The sequence below is a fragment of the Pongo pygmaeus genome, chromosome 4 (genome assembly GCF_028885625.2).
Source record: "Pongo pygmaeus isolate AG05252 chromosome 4, NHGRI_mPonPyg2-v2.0_pri, whole genome shotgun sequence".
NCBI lineage: Eukaryota > Metazoa > Chordata > Mammalia > Primates > Hominidae > Pongo > Pongo pygmaeus.
The window spans coordinates 36,768,465-36,795,139 of NC_072377.2; the positions used below are offsets into that span (position 1 = coordinate 36,768,465).

General features: G+C 39.4%; 1 protein-coding gene across 9 annotated transcripts in view; it reads left to right on the forward strand.

Annotated features, from left to right (window-relative positions):
• Positions 1-26,675, forward strand: part of SLC1A3 (solute carrier family 1 member 3) — an 82,628-nt gene that overhangs the window by 28,127 nt on the left and 27,826 nt on the right. The window contains exon 1 of one of the 9 annotated variants that reach the window (XM_054487071.2): positions 449-4,619. The exons of the other annotated variants lie outside the window; for them this stretch is intronic. The gene's annotated coding sequence lies outside the window, so the exon portion shown is untranslated. Of the gene's footprint in view, positions 1-448; positions 4,620-26,675 lie in introns of those variants that run through there. 9 annotated transcript variants of the gene reach the window in all.

Below are 26,675 nucleotides of genomic sequence, written 5' to 3' on the forward strand. Positions count from 1 at the left end.
GCCCAGAATTTTCCATCATAGGTACCACCTCAGTCTCATTTACTTAATATTTTCTTTAAACCAACATACTCTTCTTCCACAGCCTACAATCATTACCCAAAATGTAAACCTCCTATTACTTGTCATGTGAAGGAGATAAGTAACAGTGTTATGAAATTGTAAATTGATACAGTTGCCTAACGAAGGCTCTGGGAGCCTGAGACCCGACTCCCCCACTCTTGTAGTATTTTTAAATGGCCGGGCACCGTGGCTCATGCGTGTAATCCCAGCACTTTGGGAGACTAAGACTGGCAGATCACTTGAGGTCACGTGTTCGAGACCAGCCTGGCCAACATGGTGAAATCCCATCTCTACTAAAAATACAAAAATTAGCCAGGAGTGGTGGCGTGTGCCTGTAATCCCAGCTGCTCGGGAGTCTGAGGCAGGAGAATCACTTGAACCCAGGAGGCTGAGGTTGCAGTGAGCCAAGATCACGCCACTATAGTCCAGCCTGGGTAACAGAGTGAGGCTCTGTCTCAAAAAAAGAAATATAAATAAATAAATCGATAAATAAATAAAGAGAGGGGATTAGCAAATGTTAACAAGGTGTTAAATACACATTAGCACCAAAATAAGACTTTGCCTTTCCTGTAATCCAAAGAATCAAAAGAGAATTGAAAAGAATGACTTTCTCACTGTGATTTAATATTAATTAAGGTAGGGTTTCCACACCACCAGAATACCTATCCCACTTTGGAAAGCACTGATCTGGTGGTCCAGACATTCCTGCAATGTCCCTTCCAAATGACTGTCCAGCTTCTTCCTGAACATTTCCAAAGACAAGAGCTCTTAGAAAACTCTAACAATACTTTTTTTTAATGCAAAATAAAACAGATAAATTTAAAAACCAGAAAAACAAAACACAACACCTCCCTCTCTGGTCCTCTCCTCTCCATGTGACAAGCTCTATGATGTGTCACGTACTATTTGGGCAGCTTCTTTTCAAATCTATAGACCAACAACTTCAGTCAAATGTGGGACTCAATGACTGTTGAAGGCAACAAGCTAGAATCACCAGCAAAGGGCTTTCTTAATTAAAAATAATAAATGTTGTACCTCAAAGTATGGTGCTTTGGCTTCAGAGAAATGACAGTTACAGTAAGAGTGAACTAAAGTTTTGTCATTTCATGTAACACAAAAGGGCTAGACAATTCTTAAATCTTCAGCATCTGAAGGGTTTGTCAAGGGCTTGCAAAATGAGTCGAAATCACTTAAGAGAAATTTAATATCTTAAACTATGCATTGCCATGGCTCTGGTGTATGTCTGAGGCCTGTTTGAATACTCTGAGCATTTATGGACAAGAAAAGGAGCTGTAGATTTCACCACCTGCCCCCCTCAACACCTACCCGTACATTGTATTGAAAAAAAAAACAAAACTGTATCTAAGCCAGGGAGGAGTTTCTTTAAGCTTCCCTTTCATTCTCTGTAAAATGTAAGTGATAAGATACCTGTGTCACAAGGTTGTTGTGAGGATTTATGCCTGGCACATAGTGTGTGCTCAATTAATGGTAGCTGTTGGCGGTAAGAGTAGCAGCAAGAGCTGTCCTCTGGCGGTTCCCATTGTATAAATGAAAATTCTAGAGCAAGAAGACAGAGCTTCAAGTCAGGGGCACGGAACTAAGGCTCCAGATTCCACAAGTCTCATTTGTCTGTGATCCCTGAAGCAACCACTTTCCTATTAAGGTAAATTGAAGAAACCATAAAATTAATCTGGTAACAACATGGGAGCCAGCGAGAATTCCTACCTCATTACTGGAAGGGATAGGTTTCTGCCCTGCGGCATGGAATTCGATTACCTTATCACAGCTGCATAATTCTAAATATTTTCATTGGTTATACAACTGCTCTGTCTTTTCTGAGAAACTCAGCCCCAGTGTGTAGCACCCTGGATTCCACGGGGCAGCAAATTCCACACACTGCACCCATGTTGTGAGAAGAGATTTTCGAGCTGACCAAAACTTGAGGCGAACTGAGTCTCCATCTTAACACTCAAACACACTTCATGGCGGCCTGGAAACAAGGCAATCATTACGAAGCTTCAGCCCAGTTCTTCTGAAACCAACGTATTGGGCCTGCTTCATTGTCTCTCTAGGGGCTAATCACAAACATGTGGGAAGGGAAGCTAAGGAATGCCTGTCTAGAAAGGGAGGTTGTATAATGTAGTGGGAAGAACCTATGTGTGGGGTAAACTTTTTTGCATCATGTAGAAAGCAAATCTAGGTAATTAAATGTGTGTGTGTGTGTGTGTGTGTGTATTTAGGTTTTGGTGAGGTATAAAGTCATTTAAGTCTAGCTATACCAAAAAGAATTTACCTTTCCATTACAGATGATTCATTCAGTAAGCATTTGTTGAGGATTTTTATGTGCCAGGTGCTTCTCTAGGAGCTGAGGATACCAAAACGGAGAAGACAAGATTTCTGCCCTCAAGGCATTCAACATCTGGTTGGGAGATGGACTCATGATTGCAGTATTCATGGTATCAGTGACATGGGTAGTATCATCTCAATGAAGGAACAACTTAGGGAAGGAACGATGCACCCGTCTCTTGCCCTGCCTCTCCACTATTCGGGCTTCCTTGCTGGGAAATAATTCTATTAGCAAAGAAGGGGCTCTTTTTCTTTCTTTCTTTCTTTCTTTCTTTTTCTTTCTTTCTCTTTCTTTCTTTCTCTTTTCTTTCTTTCTTTCTTTCTTCCTTTCTTTCTTTCTGTTTCTCTCTCTCTTTCCTTTCTTTCTTTCTCTCCTTCCTTCCTTTCTTTCTTTTTCTTCCTTTCTTCCTTCCTTTTTTTTTTTTTTTTTTGCCCTGAATTGTTTTCCTCTCACCTGAGTCTTTCACCATTAAATGCAGAAAGAACCAGAGGTGGGGCCCTGTGAAATTCCCAAGAAAAGTCAACCTGAAGAACATGGCCTCACAAATGGGAAGTAAATGAGAAAAGGTGCTTGATAGGCTTTCAACGACAGAAACCTTCCCTTTCGGAGGGAGTTTGCAGGAAGGGAGCCAGGAGACCTGAGGATCTCTGGGCTCATGCAACCTTGCTCCCAGAGCAGGAATGCCCTCTCCAGCCCCTGGAAAGTGGCCATGGAGCTCCCCCGAATGGTCCATTCTTAGTTGGTCTCAACTATGAAGTCTGTCTTCTGTGAGGTCCACCTATTGGTCCTAATTGTGTTATTTGGCACAATTAGGATGGCAGTCTTTCAGATGGTCTCAGGGGAGCACCTAGCAGTCTCTTGGGCACCTAAGCATAAGCGAAGTGTCCCAGTGCTTCTTCTGTGCCTGTTCTCCAGGCCTTCCACCATCCTCTCCGCCATCCACTGTGCTCCCAGAGCTGATCCTGGTACTCCAGATGTCATGTGACTGGGTAGGGACAGCGGTCTAGATCCAATCCTCTATTAATGCAGGCCAAGGTTGGGTCCGCTGCTTTACCAGCCACGACAAACCATTGGCTTAGAGGACTTAAGCTTGTGATCAACTAAATCCTGCAGAACTGAGTGTGGAAAGATTTTTGTGGCAAAAATGGAATTGTTATTCAATTAAAAGATCAGTAATAACAAGCACACGGCTTTGTTGTGAGATGCTGCTTTCCAGAAGGCTTGAGCCTGTGCGAGTTAGAAATTCTTATTTGCTAATTTCAGCAGCATCAAGTGAGCCAGTGATTTTGATCAGTTCTGGTTTGGAAGAAATTTTTGAAAAATTTAAAGAAAATGTAAATAAGAAAGAAAAATTTAAAGCTTCCTTTATCTCTAGGAAAAATAAGATTTTTCCACTCTGAAATTATAAACTTAATAAATCTCCTTCAGAATGCTGTGGAACTGCAGGTTTCTTCTGCTGATATCATGGTTTCCAAGAGAGTGAGTTACCTGATTAATTCTGACTTGGAGGTTTGTGCCTAAGGATTGGAGGTGGCAGGTTGGGGTTGGAGGCGAGGAATACCTCCGAAATGAGACACTGTCTTAGGCTCTTCTAATTTCTAGAGCTCACATTCTGAGAGGATGCACTGTCCTATCAGATTAATTGCACTACGTAGAGGTAGTGCCCAGACTCCAATCCCTGCCCCCCACCCCAGAGTTCTTTAATTAATTGATCTGAAATGGAGCTTGGGAGTTGACGTTTATTTGTAGTTCTCTAGATGATCCTATTGTGCACTCACGGTTGAAAACTACCACTTTACAGTTTTTCCAGAATTGTTGTTTCCTGGTGCCACAGTCCCCCACTGTTACTACTTTAGTTGATACCTTTATTAGTTTAGATACCCCCTCGTCTAGGAAGCCTTCCCTGGCTTTCCCCTGCTAATACAGGCTCACAGAGGTGTAGGTACGTTTCCACCTTATCACAGTTACTGCATCACAATGAAATGTACTGTTAACATGTCTGTCTTCCTCATAAAGGCTTCTTGAAGGTACTGTGTCTTTATCTGGCACATTCTTTGCGTTGCCTAGAGGACAGAGTATGAATTCTTGGCATGACAAATAAGAGCCTTAGCAGCCTTCGCAAGCCCCTCTACCAGCTTTATTGCCTGCTGCTCTTCTGGCAGAAACGCTGTCCCTCTCTCAACGTCCTAATGCCCTCAGCACTTCATCCTTAGTAAGTTTCCCTCTTGCCTAGCTCCATCAGAATTCTTTACCTACTTCAAAGTAAATTGAAAGCTTAGCTTTCAATCTTTCCGTAAAGTTAGCCCTGTTGATCCCTCCCTGGAGTACCTGTCACTGTCACTCATACATTACCAGCACAGGCTGTCATGCTCCAAACTAAACTGGAGGGTTCCACTAGGACCATGTTTGATGTATTTTTGTGGCATCTGGAGCAAAGTTCATCCTGCCTGAGAAGTGTACCATTTTTAATGGTTTTTTGTTTGTTTGTTTGTTTTTGAGATGGAGTCTCGCTCTGTCGCCCAGGCTGGAGCTCAGCTCACTGCAACCTCTGCCTCCCGTGTTCAAGGGATTCTCCTGCCTCAGCCTCCTGAGTAGCTGGGACTACAGGCGCCTGCCACCACGCCCAGCTAATTTTTGTATTTTCAGTAGAGACGGGGTTTCACCATATTGGCCAGGCTGGTCTCGAACTCCTGACCTTGTGATCCACCCGCCTCGGCCTCCCAAAGTGCTGGGATTATAAGCATGAGTCACCGCGCCTGGCTGGTTATTTTTAATCACAAAAGCAATGCATTCTCTATTAGAAATGACACATACAAATATTGATGAGCATAAAGTAAAAAGTGAAATGCTACTCTGCAAAGGTAACAACCGTTAACAGTGCTAGACCTGTTGCTGGAGAAGCAGTGTGTGGTAGGGAATAAGTGTTCAGGCTAGAAGGACTGAGTTGGAAGCCCAGCGTGGCCACTTCCCAGCTCAGTGAACTTTGATGGGCTACTTTATCTCTCTCTGCCTCAGTTTCTTTATCTACACAATGGGGATAATAGTAGTATCTACCTCATTGGATTGTTGTGAATATGCAAGTTAATACGCATTAAACATACTGCCTGACACACAATCGCTGCTAAAACATCGGCGCTATTAATCTTTCACACTCTTTGTTAAAAGCTTACACACAAATATACCATTGTTTTTATGAAAACGGAATCATACGTATTGTTCTATAATATGCTTTATTTGGATAGTATTCTCCTATGCGGATATGCCTTATCACTGAATGATTAGGGTATCTCTAATATTCTGCTCTTTCAAATAATTCTGCAGTAAACTTCAACATGTATGTATCTTTGTAGTCTATTTCTGAATGATTGATGACTAAAAGCAGAGCTGTTAGAGCACCAAGCATGTGCATGTAAAGTCCAGAGAGATGCTGCTAAATTACCTCCCAGAATTATTCTCCCAAAAGGATGCTGTTTTCTCCTACTCCTTCAGAAGATACTCTCCACTATAAATTCCATACAGTTTTATTTAAAGTCATTTTTATTACTCAGGTAGTGCATGAATGCTTACTATTTGTGTAAGCAAAATAGAAAATGCTATATATAAGGGAAAACATGAAAGTACACTGCACACACACACACACACACACACTCACAAACACAAAGACCCCCACTATATTGACTCTAATTTGAATAGACTTCTGAACTGATTACCCTGGAAATGACTGGGAACCCGCATTCCGTTATAAAAAGACTCTGTGCACCATAAAGCCAAGTAAAAAGATACTGGAGTTTCTGCTAGCAGAAATAGACAGAGAGAGAGGAAGAGGTGGGGGCGGCGGGGGGAAGGGTCTATATCCAGACAAGGATTTCTGTGGCCATGTCATGAATTGTATGCCTCCAGAAGACAGTTCTGTTTTTTCCCTCTGTTTGGTATTTGGTGGCCATTTCATGATAAGCAGAAAGAAAACTTTGGGATAGAGCTATTCTCTGCTGAAGGATTGATTTACCTGAATGATCTTCCAATTTTGAGTCTGGGCAGAATCTAGGGTCCTAAGTCTTAAGTGTCTGCAAATTCATTTTACCAGGCAAGATAGACTTCTTTTTGCTTCTTCATGGTGAAGATCCTTGCAATAATCTCAGATCCTCAGGCTGGAAGCCAGTGCATTACCCCATGATGTACTTCTTTCACTAACCCATCAACTTCTATACTACCAGTGTAACACTCTTCTCAACTGGACTGCCTCATATGGGGATATAGGCGTGCCATCTTTGTGTTTATTTTTTAAAACAACTGTTTGAGTTTCCAACCAGATTTTCTTCAAAGGGAAGAAATTTCCCCTAAATTACCAAGCTAGTTTCCTCTCACAAGGCATTGGATTAAGAGTGGCCAATAGCTGAGCTTTGTGATTCTGAGGATAAGCAATAAGTCAAAAAGAGCTGTTGGCTAATCCTTTAGAAGGATTCTAAAAGAAGAGTAAGATGATTGTAAGTTTCCTAGATCCAGGCTGTTAAAATGACTTCCATATTACCAAGACTTGTCAGTACTGTTAAGGGAAAAAAGAGGGGAACCCCTATATATAAAAACACAATCTTGTTTCATCTATAATATCCCTGGTCCCCCTCCTTCATCTACACTGCCACCCCCACCTACACCCACCACTTGATCATTTTATAGCAGATATTTTATTACATTTTTGAAAGCAAAGGAAACATAAGACAGGTGTACTATTTTACGATTATATTAACATATTTCATGTTTCTTTAATGCCCCAACACACACACACATACACACACACACACACACACACCAAGAGCTGATCACTTGAACAAATCGTTAACCAATTGCCTTGCTTCCCATTTCTGGTATAAGCTTCTGTACCAGTGCTTTATATTAATTACCAAAACCCTCCTGCAGCCAGAGCATGATACATCTTTAGTATAGGATGAAGCAATAAAATGTTTATGCTATGAAATTTGGGGACAAAATTTTTCATCATGGCATAATGTGCATGTATGGGCACACATAGCTTTGTATGTTTATTCTTTTTTCAGAAGTCCTTCCAATTCTAAAATGTATTGTAGTCTGACAGTGCCTCTAATATCGGTAATTCTTTTTAAGTTTATAACTTTTCCAGAGTTTGTTTCTGCACTTTAAGGTTTCTTAACTAGATTATTTCTAGTTGAGCTGTAATTTCAGTGTATAGTTCTCCAGAGTGTTTGTGCTAAGTGCTGAAGTTTCATTATTTTAAAGCTACCTCCCTGAAAGTATATTACAAATGTTCTACAATTGTAATACAGTGATTCACACACAAAAAATCCCTATTATCAGCATATCTAAACTACACACAAAATATTTAAGAAAAAAAAAGTGGAAACATTAGTAGCTTTTATACTGGAATCTTGCCATTTCTTTTTCAATTTAGAATAGAATTTGGTTGTCTTATCTTTGGACTCTATGCTTCACAACATATCTGAAAGCATTCTTTTGGCATGGATCTGGAAGATAGTTTTAGAGCCAGACATCAATGTAGTAGTTCTTAAGATACTGAAAATTCATAACATTCTTATGGGTATAATAAAAAATGTTTACATATTGAATTCTATAATATAAAGTAGGAGCACACTTACTATGAGAAATATAACTCCTATGCAATATAAAAGTAAAATTATAAGCATATTTCCATAAACAGTAAAAGCTATTGAATCTAAGCATGATTGACAATTTCAAATGTTCCAGTATCATTTAGGCATAATACTTCAAAGCTTTCAAGCCCTTTTTCTGCTAGCATTCAGAAAAGTAGAGGACAAGAAAGGATGAAGAAAAATTTATAGTGAAAAAATCTTAAAATTGAGAGAATTCAATCTATTAACTTTAATCTATAAACCTTTGTTCTCCGAATTGGGCACATTGGCATCATTATTTGATTTTAGCAGCAAACATTTGGGTTTAGCTTATGGAAGGCAGATGTCCTGTGGGAACGTGACTTGAAGTCACCATATAACTTCCCACTAAATAAACATCTGAACTATAACTTGACAGCTACCAAGTGAGGTCAAGTGTCTGAAAGTGCTGTGTACACCACATAAGCACGTTTTCCTTATGTGAAGGATGCATTTCTAGCAATGTGTATCAGATTTTCAAGTACTCAAAACATACTTGCTGCCAAACTTTGCCACCCACCACTAACCTCCATTTGATCCTTAGAAGGTGGAAACTTATTTTACAATAGAAAAAGAGATTATTTTATTTGTATGATGTCCCTAAAATTATTTATTGGTATTGATAGACCTAGGTTTATCTTATTTCAAGTTTGCCTTATTTTTTAAGAGATTTATTGAGATATAACTCACATACATGCAATTTACCCATTTAAAGTGTACAATTTAATGGCTTCTAGTATGTTTACAGAGTTGTGCATCCGTCATCACAATCAATTTTAGGACATTTTTATCACCCCAGAAATAAGGCCTGCATTCGTTGGCCATCATCCCCCAATTCCCCCAAGCCCTCAGCCCCAGGCAAACTCTAGTCTACTTTCTTTCTCTATAGATCTACCTATTATGAACATGTCATGTAAGTGATATCACTCAATATATGGTCCTTTGTGACTGGCTTTTTTCACTCAGCACAATGTTTTCAAGATTCATCCATGGTGTTGTATATATCAGTACTTCATTCCTTTTTATGGCTGAATAATAATATGATATATGCATATTGCATATACATGGACATGTGATATGTCCATATAATGGAATATTACCCATTCATATAATGAACATATCACATGTCCATATTCCATATATGACATGTCCATATAATGGAATATTATCCATTCATTAGTTAGATATTTGGGTTGTTCCTATTTTTTGGTTTGGTTTGGTTTTTGCTATTATAAATAAGGCTGCTTTGAACATTCATGGACATACGTTTTCATTTCTCTTGTGTATATACTTAGGAATAGAATTGCTGGGTCATATGATAACTCTTCTTAGCCTTTTGAAGAATTACCATGCCATTTTCCAAAGTGGCTGCACTATTTTACATCCCCAGCAGCAGTGTATGAGGGTTATAATTTCTCCACTTTCTTACCAACCCTTCTTATTATCTGTCTTTTTGTTATTATTCATCTTTTTATCAGGGTGGGTATTAAATGCTGTCTCATTGTGGTTTAATTTGCACTTCTCTGAAGGCTAATAATGTCAAGTATATTTTTATTGTCTATTAGTCATTCATACATCTTCTTTAGAGAAATGTCTATTCAGATCCTTTGCCCATTTTTTAATTGGGGTGGCTTTTTGTTATTGAATTGTAATCATTCTTTATATATTAAACGTACACCTTGTAAAAATGCTGGGCACTAGACTATACAGGGATTACTGTACCGCTTGTCATAAATCACAGCTATGGTCCTCATTGAGAAGAATTCCTTACTGTAGTTAACACCTGCTCTAAATAAGCACTCTGAAGTGCTTGTTACAAAGTGTAATGTGGGCCAGGCACGGTGGCTCATGCCTGTAATCCCACCACTTTGGGAGGCCGAGGCGGGTGGATCATGAGGTCAAGAGTTCGAGACCAGCCTGGCCAACATGGTAAAACCCAGTCTCTACTAAAGATACCAAAAAATAGCCGGGCCTGGTGGCTTGTGCCTGTAATCCCAGCTACTCAAGAGGCAGAGGCAGGAGAATTGCTTGAACCTGGGAGATGGAGGTTGCAGTGAGCCAAGATTGGGCCATTGCACTCCATTAAGCCATTGCACCCCAGCCTGGGCAACAGGGCAAGACTCCGTCTCAAAAAAAAAAATAAATACATAAAGTGCAATGTGAATAATGAAACATCAGTGAAAATAAGTAGTTTTATATTATTATGTACTTTTGAAGTAAAATGTCTCCCCCCACCCCCCCATAGCAAGGAGATATAATAGCCAAAACCAAAAAGGAAATGCAGTGGGATGTCATTAGTAATACCTTTTGTTTGTCTTAGGTGTGAGAGGATTCTTGCTCTTATCTGCATGATATATGTTTTAGCTAAAGCTTTGAAGTCACAAGATATGTAGTCTAGGTATTGTAATTGTACATTTCATATTTCAAAAATTGTAAAATTCAAATGTTAAGTCTTTGGCTACACTAAAATAATTGTTGAAATCCCTTAAAATGTAGATGGTAAACTCATCAGTTATAACTTTTTGTTGCATTAAAATATAATATGAGTTTATTTCTTTAGTTGTAGTGAATAAAAATAAAGTTAATTACAAAAGTAAAGCAGGTAACACAACTATTTGAATATGCTTAACACTATTGAACTGTATCTCTAAAAATAGTTAAGATGGCACATTTTATTATGTGTTTTATACCATAATTAAAATTTTTAAAAATAAGGCAGATATAAATATTTGAATGTCAATTCTTTTGAGTGGACTATTCTAAATGATTATTTGCTTATCAGTCTAACTTAAGCACAGTTAATCACTTTTACACTGCTTTGAGTTAGATAGCTGCTCCCTATCCTAAATTTTACTTTCTGAGTTGAGTAATACAGATACTCAAGTTAACCAGGATGTTAGTCCGTGGGTCAGTGATCAGGTATCTCCAAGTCAAGACATTCCTCAGCCACCCCTGTGGTTGCCCTGTGAGGTGGTTGGTGGTGAGGGTGGGCCTGCGGGGAGATGGCTGCAACAGGAGGACCTCTGGGTTACATACCCAAGTTCCCTCTCAGGAATGTGGATGCTAAAAGTGAAGTGCTGATAACAAATCTCACTGGTATGAATTAGATTTTACAAGCTGCTTCAGTCTCAGGCTATATCTCAATTTATGGGGTGGCCTCATTGCTAAAAGTTCTGTGTAGGTCTTTTACAATAGTATTGAATTTTACCTTCGTTATAATGCTTTTTATTATGAGCTCTAATTCAAAGTTAGTTATTTTTAATTCAGAAAGAAAGTAAATATTTGCTTTCTGGAGGTAACTGCACTTGAGTATCTGCAAGGAGAGCCCCTCAAGTTCTGTTTTTGGGGATCCTCCCCTTTTGAAAGCACTAATCGGACCTCAAAACCAGATTTTATCTTTGAGGACTGACTTCCACTGCCTTTTTTTTTTTTTTTTTTTGATAGAGTCTCACTTTGTCACCCAGGCCAGAGTGCAGTGGCTTGTTCTCAGCTCACTGTAACCTTCGCCTCCCAGGTTCAGGCAATTCTCTTCCCCAGCCGCCCAAGTAGCTGGAATTACAGGTGCCTACCACCATGCCCAGCTAATTTTTATATTTTTAGTATAGACGGGTTTCACCATCTTGGCCAGGCTGGTCTTGAACTCCTGACCTTGTGATCTACCCCCATCGGCCTCCCAAAGTGCTGGGATTACAGACGTGAGCCACCGCACCCGGCCCTCCCTTGCCTTTTGACCATCAACAAAAAAGGCCAAAGTGAAGCTTGATGGAAATGCTTTCTAAGCCAACCATTCTCAGTAATTTTGGGGTTGTTTCATTCGTCTTTATTTGGAGGAGGCTAAAATCAGTTGCACATTTGTAGTGAACATTTTGGAGTCCTGTTATTTGAATTATCCATTATTTCTTATATAATTGGAGAGTTAGGGTTAATGTTTTCTTCTATCTCATGTCTTGAATTCCCAGCAAAGGCTACGTGAAATTTACTTCTATTTCATACACCAGTTTATCATGGTGCAGATTATTGCTCATTTTTATTCTTGAATAGAGCTACAGGCCAAGCAACTTCTTGCATTGATATTGATGTCTTCTTTCACATATGTAAGTAATGTATGTAGTGATTATAAGACATTCCTTTTGTTCATTAAAGAAAACCCCCAGGAGACTCTTTGGAATAAGCTATGTGTAAGCCACTGAATACTCTTTAAAGAAGCAAACCTATGTCATTAAGGGAAAGCTAAAGATACGTAAGCTTTTTGAAGTTGACATCAAGGAGGGCAGCATTGCTTGGTTGGTGCAACTGCCAAAGACAGGACAGATTATTGGTCTGACCAAGGACAATCTGGAATTGTAAAGAACGTTGATAGAATATTGCACGGACAAGTTTAGATAACAAGGGCTGGTATTTTTCACTAACACTTGGTTTCCTCTGTGTGTTTTGCTTTTTCAGATTTATCTTTTCTGTGTTGAAATCCACACAAGGGACATAAAATAACCCTCAAAAAATATAAACACAATATCCAAACTTTTTGGAAATTTAAATGTTAAGTATTATTCAGTAATGTCTGTCCACTGTAGTTGGACAAAACCACATTCAGGTCTACGTGACAGCTTTGTCCCTCAGCCCTGTGATTTGCTTTTGGTGTCTCAGGGCCACCTCTCTAAGGGCAAGCTCCATGAAGGCAGACAGTGCGTCTCCATTTTGATGAAGCTTTGCAGTCAAGCTCCTCAGTGTGTGTTAGAGAGGCATAGAGCTCTGCAAGGGTAAGTTCATGTCTATAACAGTAATTGACCTCCCTAGTGGAAAGACAGGATTTTCCCAAGGAAAATAGTTTGCGGTGTCATATTTGTGGTCTCTCTAGAGAGACAATTCCATAAGTGGTTCCTGAGCCTTTGAAAACTCTCTTTTGCAATAGTACCCACAAATAATGTTCAAAGAGCTATTTTTGAGGAAAGGATTCCTCACATTTTTGCAGGTGTAAGTCATTCCTGCCTCAGTAGAGTACAAAGAGTGATGTGAGGGAAGCAGAACTGCTGGCAGGAATTTTAAAAGTATACTATATTTGTCCCACATTAACTGTGCTTCTGGGGTATAAAGGTCAGGGATAGAACTGGTCCTGTGGGATGTTTCTCATTGAAACCACCTCTATTCCAAAGCCTTGGTGTCGCTAGCCAAGATGTATCTATTCTAATAAAATATAGGTCTCATATGACACCACATTACAAAATACACATTTTCATTTGTTTTTGTTTATCTAGTCTATTGGAAATGTGTGGTTCTTTTGTAGTTTCAGTTAAGAGTATAATTTGGTCATTTTCCTCTTAAAATACTCTTCAAGTCCTGTGAGTACTCAACAAACACTCACTGTTGACCAATTTCTATTTCCAGCCACATACTGTTCATAATGAAACCTACTTAGAGGATTTGAATGAAATAATTTAATTATTTTCAATGTACAAGAGGCAAAATTATCTGCCATGAATTTCTCTGGAGTAAAGCATCCTCAGTCCATCCAAGTAAATGTTTTCATTTTTGACGTTCAATAAGAAACACTCAAATTCAACTGTATTTTTTGTTAAGAAGAATATTTCCTTTGGCATTCAAAATGATCCCAAACATTGCTTGAAAGAGAGAAGTGGGGAGAGAGACCACATGTATTAAAGCACATTTAACCAGTTTTACTTTGACACATTTTGTTTTGCCATTCTACCTATCAGTCTTCTCACACCGAAGAGCACTTATAAACATTAAGATAGAATTTTAATCTTTCATGGAAGGAGCTTTTTGTCAGCATTGGAAAAAGGGAGATTTGGGTCAAATTTTGACTGAAGGGCCATTTCCTTAGCAAACATCCAGACTCCAGGGATCCATTTTGTTTTATTTTTGCCACTGAAATCAGTTTTTGAGAAAAGGCAAAAGTCAAAATTATTAGGCTTTAAAAGAGAGCAGTTTCTTTTATCACAATTTGCTGCACTAACTTCATGGCTTTTTGTTTGTTTGTTTATTGTTTTTAATTTATTCCAATATTTATTTGGAGGAGACTAAAATCAGCTGTAAGTATATGGTGAACATTTTGGAGTTAGGTTTAATATGTAAGCCATTCTGCATTTCTTTCATCACTTAGATTTTTATTTAATTAAGGTATTAATTAGCATGAAGCTTACTATTTGGTGTCTGTTTATCTCTTTTTTTGAGGACCAAGCATATAGATATGCGAGGAATAGTGTTTTATTATTCTAAATACCTTGCCATTATTAACAGGTTTTTTATGATTATACTGTCTCAATGTTGAAAGAAAAATTTTTAAATTTTTCTTTAATTTGCATTTCAATTTTTTTACCTATTGAATTTGCATTTCAATTTTTTTACTTATAGGCAAGACTGTACCACTCTGAGCAACAAACTTAAGTTTCAGAAATTTAACTTAGGAACTTTTCAAGGAAATTTGAGATTTGTGTCAAGAAACCTTTTTATTAACGACTAACGTAATTTGGAACACAGTTCCTAAGTTAATGTGAACCTGTAAAATCTACCATTTTTGCCTCCATAATAAGTCAGACCTTGTACAACTTAGAAATGCATTCTGTCCCACGTCTCATGCTGTCCCTTCCTTGGAATAGTCTGGGAGTTCAGCTTTTATAACCTTTGGTTGCCCTTGGAAGGTATTTATGGCTTGGATGGGCTTTGTTCATAATCACTGTGTTCTTGTAGGATAACCCCCTGGCCTTCTTGTGACACTGAGCTACTGATAACAACTTCTCACGTGTACAGATAATCCAAATCCACATTCAAAAAGTGCAGCGTCATCAAGACAGACTTGAAAAGGCTTTTTTAGGCATCAACAGGTCATTAAAGATAGCACATCTCACCATTTTTCCCTTCAACTACCATTGTGAAGACTTAATGGGGGAAGGTGTAAGATTTTGATCTCTCATGATCCTAACTGCGTTAATGGCCTATGGTTCAAGGGTTACTAAGATTGCAATAGAAGAAAAAAAATATAAAAGCAAAAACATTTCTCAAGAAACTACCCAAATACATACTTTTATACTGCACATAATGAACATTCCTGACTGTACAGTGCTGTTATTATAGTCCTTATGTATGTTTAATTGTAAAAGTCACACATCTACCCTACTTGAATGAATATATCTGATTGACTCATTGGTAAAAGATTATTTATCTTGACAAGACCTGGTGGCTTACACTTGTAATCCCAGTACTTTGGGAGGCCAAGGTGGGTGGATCACCTGAGATTGGGAGTTCGAGACCAGCTGGACCAACATGGAGAAACCCCATCTCTACTTAAAAAAAAATACAAAATTAACCAGGTTTGGTGGCCCATGCTTGTAATCCCAGCTACTCCAGAGGCCGAGGCAGGAGAATCGCTTGAACCTGGGAGGTGGAGGTTGCAGTGAACTGAGATTGTGCCATTGCACTCCAGCCTGGGCAACAAAAGCAAAACTCCATCTCAAAAAAAAAAAAAAAAAAAAAGATTCTCTATCTCTATTCCGTATCTCTATCTCTATCCACACACACAAAAAGGGACAATTGGCATAAATTCCTATTTTTAGGCTTCCCAAAGAAAAACACAATCCTATGTTCTGTTGGTTGACAAGACTAAGATTGAAAAGTGACATAAAGAGTAGGGATACAGCCTTTCTATAGTTTATTATTTGTCTCCTAAAAAGGAAGATATTTGTATTTCTTTTAGGAATTTCACTCCAACAGATTTATTCTAAAACAATTCCTGACTGTGTTGAAATAATGAGGTACAGTTTACTTTGAGAAAATACCCTGAAGAAAAGACCTGATCAATGATTCTCAAAATTTTTCCAGTCTCAATATACTTATGGGATAAAAAGTCATTCTTCTCAGTAATTAATAGTAGTTAATATAACCCTTTGCTTTTGTGTTTATTGTTGGTGTAGAGAGAGTAGAAGGAGCTATGTTAATTTCTATGGCTTTTAAAAACTAAAGATTATTCTGATATCCCAATATTCATTTCCCCCAGTCCTCAACCCTTGAGTGAGATGGGCCTTCCCCATTGAGAATCACTGTGTGAGTTTTCCAAAAACAATTAATTATAATACGTTCCATCATGGATTACTTTAGTGCACTTAAAATTTGACTCAAAATTTTACAAGCATTGATTTTACTTTCAGAAATACGTTTGTGGGCAGATGTGAAATTTTCCTATGGGAATATCAGTCTACCTTACTGCTTTGGGGACATCCAAATCTTAGTGTAGAGGCGGGTGGGGAAACTAGATTAAATGTTGGGTGAACTTGTCTGCCATTTCTACCTTGACCTCTAACTCTCAGGTAAGGGTGGAAGTCCGTCCTGTGTTCAGGTGGAAGTCCTCTCTCCTGAATACAGGATAGGGATTGTCTATAGTCCGAGAGAAAGGCTGCTTTCTACTGGGGTCATTTATCCATCTGTAAAAGAGGATTTTTCTCCCCTTAAATATAACCATAATACCCATTATCACTTGTTAAAACATACATAATAATCCTTTAATAATGCCATCCAGTCAGTTTTCAAAAATCCCCATTTCTTTTCTTTCTCTTTTCACAGTTTGTTTGAATCAAGCCATATTCATACATTGAATTTGTGTGACAGAGTCCCTGAATCTCTTAAGTTTGCAGGCTAGCTCTCACATTCTCTAACACCAGCTTTATCTCTGTCTTCAGAGATCAGGTTGTCAGATCTCTGTTAAAGAGGTCAGGTTGTCAGATAAAATTAGTCCTCCACAATCTGGATTTTGATGATTATATCACCATGATATTGTTTAACATCTTTCTCTTTCCCCAAAATCATTGGTTTTCAGTCATGAGAGATAGATATAAGCATTAAAACTCTATAGCTGAAATGGCCTTGAAGATCCTCTGTAACCCACAGCTTTTAAAAGCTGGTACAAGTCAATTGGCCAAAGGATATTGAGTTAGGCAGGGCCAGCCTTTGGCAATGCAATTGCTGCTTCCTCGGACTCAACAAAAATTATTTGTTTTCTTTGAAGATGAGAAAAAGCTACAGGATAATTCATAAGGCATAAGCATAACTAGAATTGTCTGCAAAATAAGCATATACACATGGTAAAGGCCTCATGATTCTAAGCCTGTCTCCCAGGTTCCCTTTCAAGTTACCAAGATTTGCAGAGTTACTTCATTATTATGAAGATGGTGAGTGCATGCAGAACAAATGTATTCCTGGTAAAAGAACATTAACATGATGGGGAATGCAGCTATTTTAGATGTGATATATAAGAGTAGGGAAACTAAGTTTTTTTTTAAAAAAAACAAAAACAAAAACAAAACAAAGGAAATATAGAAACGAGGGGCTAAACTAGTAACTTGGCCCCTCGTTGGGTCCCTTCCCCACACCAGGCTTGTTGATTCTACCTCCCTAACTCCATTGACCTCTACTATGGCCACCATCTGCACCCTAGTCTGGACAACACCATATTGATCCTAATCTACACTAACTTTCTTTCTAGTCTCCCTGCCATCCCCCTACCCCACGATTCAGGGTCTTGCTCTTTTCTTACCTACTTTTTTTGCACGAAGGTAGCATGTTCTTCCTAAAACTCAACTCTGGGCTCATTCCCCACATTGCTTTTGGAATAAAGATCAGACTTCTCACATGGCTCCTGCTTGTGCCTTTCTGTCTTATTTCTCACTCCTCCTCCCCACCCTCCCACCCCCAGCCCAACCCCACTCCCACCCTAGTGTCTGCCTGGACTTTTTTCCCCAGCCTCTTCACCTGAAACCCCTCCTTACCTTCAGGTCTTACCTTGCATGTCACTTTCTCCAGGAAACATCTCCTACACACACAGTGCAGTTAGGCAGCCCCATCGCCAGTCTCCACCTCCTCCAGCCAACTGTGTCATGAAAACAGGGACCATTTTGTTCAGCTCTCCATCCCTGGGGACAGACAGCAATCATCTTTTGAGATTCCAGAGAGTCTTAAGTTATTTTATAAAGTGCTGTGAAAGTCTCCACTTTCATGTTAAAAAGTGGTATACACTGCATAACATTTTTCAGAAAGGGTTATTATGGGAGGGCCGAGAGTCAAAGTTCCAAGGTCCTGAAAGTATTACACTGCTTCCCTGAGTAGTGTCAGACCAGAAAAACCAACAACGGACTCTTGACTTAGGGAAATATTGCACCCTACTGCCAATTTATGTGGTTGGCTTTTTTGTCTTTTTAAACAGGCAAAGAGAGCTTTGCCATGCTTTTCCTGGAAAGATTCACTGATTCAATCCTTCAGCTAATATTTGGTGGAATGCCTACTAAAGCCATGGCATGCAATTCTGCCGTAGGACATGAAGTCGTGTGTGCCTGTTGTTGAAAGCAGTGAGTGTTACATGAGAGTTTTCTGATTGCCAGCTAGTTTGCTTCCCTGACAGGCATTTCCAGATGGGAGGAAAGATTTATTTTGGCACTCCCAGCTTCAAGTGGCGTGAGCGCACACACACATACACACACCACACACACAACATTCACTCTCCTTCAGTGCTTAAGGATCATCATCCTCTGCCTTCAAAGTTGGTAAATTGAGTTTATGCTACAGCAGAATAGCTGGCTCTTGGTAACTTTCAAGGGGAGAAAGGGCATCTCTCCCTCCCCTGCAGCTGAGTACAACAGCTTAAAAATAGAACAATGTGTGTTTGGTGTGTTCTTTTCATCCTCTGCATCAATAACAGGTGTACAGTTACAGACACAAAGAGCTAGATTCACGTCTTCTGAAGCCTCCAGAGAATTCCCAGAGTTACCCACGGAGAAAGAACTGGGCCTAAAATGTTTAGTAAAAAGAAAGTAACCCAATATATCTATGTATTACTAACACTGCTGTCTCACATGGCTTTATTCTTTTCCTCCCATAGTGATCCTCAGATGTAAATGCACAGTGGAAGAAAATTTTACCAAGAACAATTCTTAGCGACATTACATACCCACACTTTCCTCAAAACAAAATAAAATTCATACCTCTAGAAATTGAACTACAGAAATTGGCGTGACTGCTGTAAATAGCAAGCTTGGAAATGCTCTGGGTGAGGGTACAATACTGAACATTCAAATGCTTCTACTGGAGAATGCAGGTCTAGCTTCTTAAACCCAATGTGAGAAGTCAGATTGATTTGCTAGTTTACTTTTTATGCATTTTCTAAGATGTTTCTTCTTGTTTTATGACCTCTTAGAAGCACTGACCTCATATTTGCCTTGTGATTGAATGCTTTGCCCATCTTGCCGCACATCTGTGATCATTAATGGTATTACTTAATGAGTAAGTTAGCACATAAATTTGCAATGTGGAAACTGCATCCCCTGACAGCACGCTTCTCAGCAGCTGCTTACAATTCTTTCACGTTCCCTCCCCAAGGAAATGGTTCATAACAGAATTGAACAGATGCTAGGTGTTTGGCAGCATTGTGAGCGACACTGGTTTTCAAAATTTAGGTTATTTCATGTCAGATAATTACAATTTCAACAGGTTTTAGGCCTTTAATGTGTGGCGGTGTTCACATAAATACTTAACCTCTGACTCCACATTTACCCCTCCCAAGTTCCCCTAACCTATTTATTGGTTCTGACAACACCACTACTAAATTCTTGGCTCTCAAAGTCGAATCTGGTAAACACGCATGGGCAGATCTGACTTGGCACTAAAATTGCTCCTTCTTTCTAGATGAGCTTTTACAGTTGTTCCTGACAGTAGTCAAGTGTTGCCAGAACTCCAATGTATAGGTTAGTAGAGTTTCCCAAGTGCCTCTCTCCCAGGCCTCTCACTTCTGACACACACAGATCTCTTCTTTCTCAACCTCATGCACTGTTCTGTCTCGTGGAATGCTGTGATGCCCTGGACTTGTGAGCTTTGAGAGAAAACACTAGGTCTTTCTAGAGCTCCTGAGAGTGGCATACAATAAGTGCTCAATAAATGCATCCCACATGAGCTGAGGATAATTAGCTAAAAATAAGGAAAATATTGATGCTTTTTCGTTGTTGTTTGTTTTTGTTTTTGAGAGAGCCTTGCTCTGTCGCCCAGACTGGAGTGCAGTGGTGCGATCTTGGCTCACTGCAACTTTCACCTCCCGAGTTCAAGGATTCTCCTGCCTCAGCCTCCTGAGTAGTTGGGATTACAGGCATGTGCCACCACATCCAGCTAATTTTTGTATTCTTAGTAGAGACAGGGTTTTGCCATGTTGGTCAGGCTGGTCTCGAACTCCTGACCTTGTGATCCACCCTCCTCAGCCTCCAAAAGTGCTGGGATTACAGGTGTGAGCCACCGTGCCCAGCCTAATGTTTTCTTCTTAATTAGCTTTAATGTCAGAAGACTCAAAATCCACAAATGAGGGGTTCTTACGCCCCTCCAGGGGCTGTTAGGAGACACAGTGAAAATGGTTTGGGAGTACAGAAAACGCTCTGTGAGTGGGATGAGCCAATGGAAATGTTCTCGTGCTGCAAAACACTCAGTGGTAGATGAAGGGTGGTTTGTGTATCTTAATGACTGAGTCCCTGCTCATCGATATCCCAATCACTTGACTTCTTAACACAGTTTATCTCCCTACTTGAAATGTTTTACCTTTCCCCCCATTTGAAAGTTATTCCACACACATTCGTGAAGCATTTTACAAATGCTGCCGCCTCCGTAAGACTGGATGCTGATACACTTCTAAAGAGGCACAGACTCTGTAAGACTGTGGATGCCAATACACTTCTCAAGAGGCACCATTTCCTTTCTTTCCCCTAGCAAGCCTTGTATAGCTCTGTCCCCTCACTGGATACACAGGAAACAGTCTTGACCGAGCATCTGCCATATGTCTTCATGCTACATTCCCTTCCTTTTCCCCATTGCATGTGTGCTCTGCATCATGCAGGGCTGCTATCGTCTAGCTGAGGTTGTTAATTCATTCAGTATTGAGGCCCTCCAGTTAGCTGTGCTAGGTGCCTAAGAAGGAAGTCACAGCACTGTTGACCATAGACTCCAGGTCCTACATCTCCTTCCTCTGCAGAGTGAGGAGATGTTTGCATCTGAAAAGGTGAACAGGGGCCAGCTGAGTGGTGCAGGGGACATTCGCTCTGGCTGCATTTATTTGTAGTAATTCCTGTTTGGTTCTTAAGAACACAAACTTCTGGAGCTACCAGTTGCAGCATTGACTAGCTGTGGGAGAAGTCACTTTGGCATTCAGGGCTTGTATATGCAGTGGAAATAATAGTAGTGGCAGTAATAAAAATGTTCATTGTATGTGCCTCCTGGGGGACCTGGAGGTGAGCTCATGGGGAATCATGGCTGTGAGCGTGGTCTATGTGAATCTGTAGGCATTGGCTAATGTCAGTGACTACTACACTCTGAGATTCTGCTTTAATATTACAAACACCAACTTCAAAAGCCCTTTTGGCTTCTTTGCCGGAGAGTATCAGGCGTAAGGTCTCTCTTTGCACTTGCATCTAGTGTCTGCCTAGAGAGGATCATTTCCTCAGCCTCGGCTCGGTCAAATGATGGCATTCTCACTGGCTTTGCCCTGGCTTTGTCACTAATTGTTAGGCAGTTTCAGAGATCATGTTGCATGTTACTTCACCCCCTTTCTGCTGACCGGCTGCCTCCTGAGTGCTGCTTACTGCAGTTCATAGATATTTCTGAAAACTGCTTATGGGTGACCCTGAGTAAACAATTAAAAGTCACTGTATTTTCTATGTTAGAATTTAAAAATCTACCTTGCCAAGAAAGCTTGTGACCTTGTAAAGATTGGGAAAACTCCACCTGTCATAAACTTAACCAGTTTCCAACTCATGCACTAAAGCAAAGCTTTAAGCCACTTTGCCTTATCAAAAGGCCATGAAACTTTCATTCTGTCCTAGCCTCACCACTAACTAGTGGTGTCATTTTGTATATCATCAAGCCTTTTGGGTTCCTTAACCTCACTCACCAGACCTGGAGGGCCCCGGCCAGTTTTAGGCATTTAATTTTGACTTTTTGATGACAGAATGGTTTCCAAAGGTGTTTGAGATTCCCTGTGGGATTATGTTCACTACAATCAAGTTTCCATTGCATTAAGATGAGTGCAAGTTAGAGGAAACACATCACAGGGTTTACTTAGCCTGGAACAGAGCTGGACGCATGGTTGCTCCTCAGTAATTAGCTAAATAAGATGTGATTTACATCAGAAGCTGTAAATGACTGAGAACATTGGTGTTGCAGTAAAGATTATACTTATTCTACCTTAAAGTACTAAAATCCTAATCTTGATTACAGGTTAATTCTATAATTGGTCGGTGACTTTTTAATTTTACCTGCCATAATAATTGCTAGCAACTACTGGGTATAAAAAATATGCTGGTTATTGAACATATGTACTTGTTATTCCTTCTGAAAGGTCACTGTTATTAGTCCCATTTTATAGATCAAGAAACTAGGTCTCAGAGAGGTTGCATAATGTCTCAGGGTCTCCCGGCTAGCAAGTGGCTGAGCTTGAATTCAAACTCAAATCTATGTGTCACTAAAGCCCCCTCTCTCTAGAGCCATGTAACCCCTGATGTGGTATGTGGCCTCTAGATTAGTACTGGATGAGTTTATAACGTTAAAGTGCATTTGTTGCCTTAAGTCTTTTCTCCACATGAGCTAAATATTTTTCATAATTTTTCTGTACTCGTGTACTTAGCCCTTTACATCATGTGTGGTTGAACATTCTATTATTTGGTGAGACTATGACTGTCTAATTGTTCAGCGAGAATCTGACTTGTCTACACAACAAAAGAACTCCTTGAGAAGAGGAGCTACTATTTGTACATTTGCATTGCAGTCCTAGTTGCAGTGATGAACTCTTGCTACAGTACGTTACAAAAATATGTCTTTGATTTGTAGGTTGAGTATAGTTGCTTAATTATTCTCACCTGCTGAATTTGCAGAATTTGTCATTCATCATTCATTCAACAAAGCTATACTGAGTTCCTGCAGTGTTAGTCACTGGGCATATAGTAATCAATGTAAACCATCGTGTATTACTATACTTGAAGGGCTGTGACCTGGAAAATCACTGATATGTTATTCCAGAAGGAATAAAAGTGAAGTTGAACTTAAGGCATATACTTTAAAAGAATGGACTTTTTAATAATCATTGTAGCACAACCGGAAATTTTTGCTAATGAATTATCCAATTAACTTTTCTGAAGCCTAAAATAATTATGCTGTTATTTCTTTTGCATATGAATAACTTCTGTTTGTATTGATCCTTGATGCATTTACATCTCTGCCCAAATGATATGACATTCCTATCTAGTGGGGAAGGATATTTATTAGCTTATTCTTCTCTAGATTGATACTACTGATTCTTTTAGGAAAAGAGTAATTCCTGAAGTTGCGAAGTCGGGCTAACAGTATTCCCACAAAACATCTTGTAATAGCTTCATGTGCTATAGGGAATTTTTTTATTTAAAAAGTGCTCCCTTTCTATAATCACTTTTTGGTTGTGGAATTCCTGAAACAATTTGTTTTGGTTATTCTGAAAAATTCTGAATCTTCCCTAATACCTTTAGTAATAAAATAGGACCTGATAAAAATCACGAAGTGTCTTTGAATCTGGCAGAATATCTAGACTTAATGAGTGTTTAAGGCTCCATGTCAACCTGCGAAGACAACTGGTGAAGCACCTTGTGTACTTTTCAAAAAAACCCTGCCCTGTTCCATACTTTAATCAACGACTCAACAACATAGAAGTCATCTACATAGTGTTTTCATATGACATAAGCCCAAAAAGGATGGCTTCCACTACATATGCCTGTGATCATGATTCATAATGATTTCAATAGGCTGCAATGCTGGATGGAAACCAACAAGATGAAGTTGAGCAAGGAATAAGTGTACATTTCTGCTTTTAGATTCAAAAGGCAATTGCGCAATTACAGGATGGGGAACAACTGAGCTTGGCAGCAGTTCATGTGACTAAAGACTTAATGTGAACCAACAGTAGGAAGTGGTGGCTAAAAAGGAATGAATATAGCCGTGTGCTTCCTCAGTAGAAATATTAATAGTCACTGTACTCTGCACTGACCGCACTGCATTGGGAATAATTTGTTTGGTTCTAAGCACATTCAGGAGAGGCTCTGACAAAGCAGAGTAGCTACTAAGAGGGTGTTGAATCCAATCCAAGATACATTGATTAGACTCCTGTTTTGGGCAGACAATGTGCTAACCAGGGTAGGCAATAAAGATACAAAGAGACATTACCAGTCTCTAGGCTCAAGGAGTTGAAAATTTAAATAGAGAGCCAGACAGGTACATGCATGACTATAAAACAAAGTGCCCCACGAAACCAAGAAGCACAAAGAAAGTGTTGTGGGAATTCAGGGGCTGGGCTAGTGGTCAGATTTCCACAGGAAATGAGGACGAGAGCAGAGGAAGCCTTAAGAGCAAAGAGACAGAGACAGGAAAACCCAAGGCATGTCTAGGGAATACTGAGAAGTCTGGGTTGCGTGGCAGAATAGAGTAGGCCTGCGTAGGAAATGAAGCTGAAAAAAAAAGGTTTGGGCCAGAGTGTGAGGACATTGACTGGTAGGCAGTGGGGAGGCATTACAGGTTGGTGAGCATCTGGAAATAATGATATATGAGGATCAGTTGGAGAAATGATGCATATTGAGTCTATAGAAAAGAAGACCAAAGTCCCCTGGTAAACGTATATCAGACTTGCTTTGGGTTCCTCCAGAAGCAAAAATTTATCTCAAAGGGAAAGGGTTAAAAGGAATGAGATTTTAGATTTCTAAGCAGTTTTTTTTTTTTGTTTGTTTGTTTAATCAAAGCTGCCCAATGGTGAGGACTTACCCTAGAAGATTGTGAGCACCATTGTGGTGGGACTCAGAGAAAGTTTGGTAACTGACACTCTAAACAGAGTTGGGAGAGAAATGCTGCAGCTTCACCAAGTGGCCTGGGCATTCTAGGGATTACCCATGGCCTTTGCAATGTGTAATTATCCATGGTTGAGGTTTTTTTCTTTCTTCTTTGACTTAAGACATCCATTAGTATGTCATTTTCTGAATAAAGCCACTATGTTATGACTCTCCAGTTCAATGAGAGATGTCAAACTAACTCCAGTGCAGGTCCCAGGGCTGTGAAAGTAGCCACTCACCATGACTGTGGCACTTTACAACTTACCCATTTTTTTTTTTACTGTGATATATGGCTTCCTTTCAAACATGACTTTAAGCAGATTACTGTCACAATTCCACATTGGATAGATCAAATGCACATCAATGATTGATACCAGTCTAGTGTGAAGAAGAATTTATTTTACAGAAAATCTCCAAGACAGTAGGCATAGTGATCAAACAGTGGGCTCTGGAGTTGGAGAGACTTCAGATGCCAGCAATGCCACTTATTAGCTGTGTGATCCTGAGTGAGGGACTTAACCTCCCTATTTCCTAATCCATAAGTGCAGAGTGACCATTGTTAGCCTCCATCTTGAAGGGTTGTTAGGAGGATAAAGGAGGTGAAGCACTCAGCACAGTGCCTGGCAGTAGGCTCTAATTTGACTGAGTTCTTATGGTTTACAGTGGTGTTCCAAGGAGCCCTTCAGAGCTAAAAATCTTTTTTTAAAAACAAAAATAAAAACATCACTGTCATCATATGCCGCATATTATTAAGGCATCGCATATGTTAATTTATTGAATTCTCAAAATCATCCATTTGCCAAGAGAGTGAGGGATTACATACCTTGACCAGTCACAAGCTGATAAGTGGGGGAGCCAGGATTCAAGCCAAGCAGCCCTGGAGTTCATGTTGATGACAACCATTTCCTTCCAGTTCCTACCAACACGTTTCTGTTTTCCTCCAATTCCATTCCAAATCACTCTGCTAGATAATTTAATGTGTTTTATTTGTTTAGGCCAGTTTCACAATATTTTTTTAAGTCCTGTTGACTGTAATAAACACATCAAAGGCTTAATGTTTATGTCCTTTGCCAGAGTATCAAGAAGGTCCTTAATAAATGTTGAAAGAGTGCACGAATAAGTGAAAAAGTTTTAATCGTAGGAATAATTTATAGTCACTTTTAGAAGAAACATGTTATCCTGAATGTAACTTCACTACCTTACCAATTCACTCCATTATTTGTGATGAGCCATAGTCCTTTGAATCCTTCATTTAAAAATCATTGTTTTGTACCTGGCTTCTCTTTACCTTATGTATAGTTCTTCTATTCCATACTTCTCTTTAACAACAATATCCCCAGTTCTATCACTCACTGTCTTTTTAAATCATTTAGTGTGACTATATTTTACTCAAATGTATCCATCTACCAATTGTGTTTGTTCCAAACCCTGGTGACTGTATCTTCATCACTCACTCTATTCCTAAATTCCAGATTAAAGAATTATTTTACCAACCTGTCTCATGCAACTCAAGTCAACCAAATGTTACTTCCACATCCTTTCTCTTTATGCCTTCCTAGACCCCTGAAATCTATTCAGGATAAGCGAAGTTTGCTATAAGGGACTGTCCACAATTTTCTTGTATAATTTTTGGGATTCCTAAATACCCCCTGAAAAAAAACATTGGAATATGAAGCTGAGAAGAAACTATGCACATAGGTATTACAAAACTAAAGTAGAATGTGCAGAAACAAC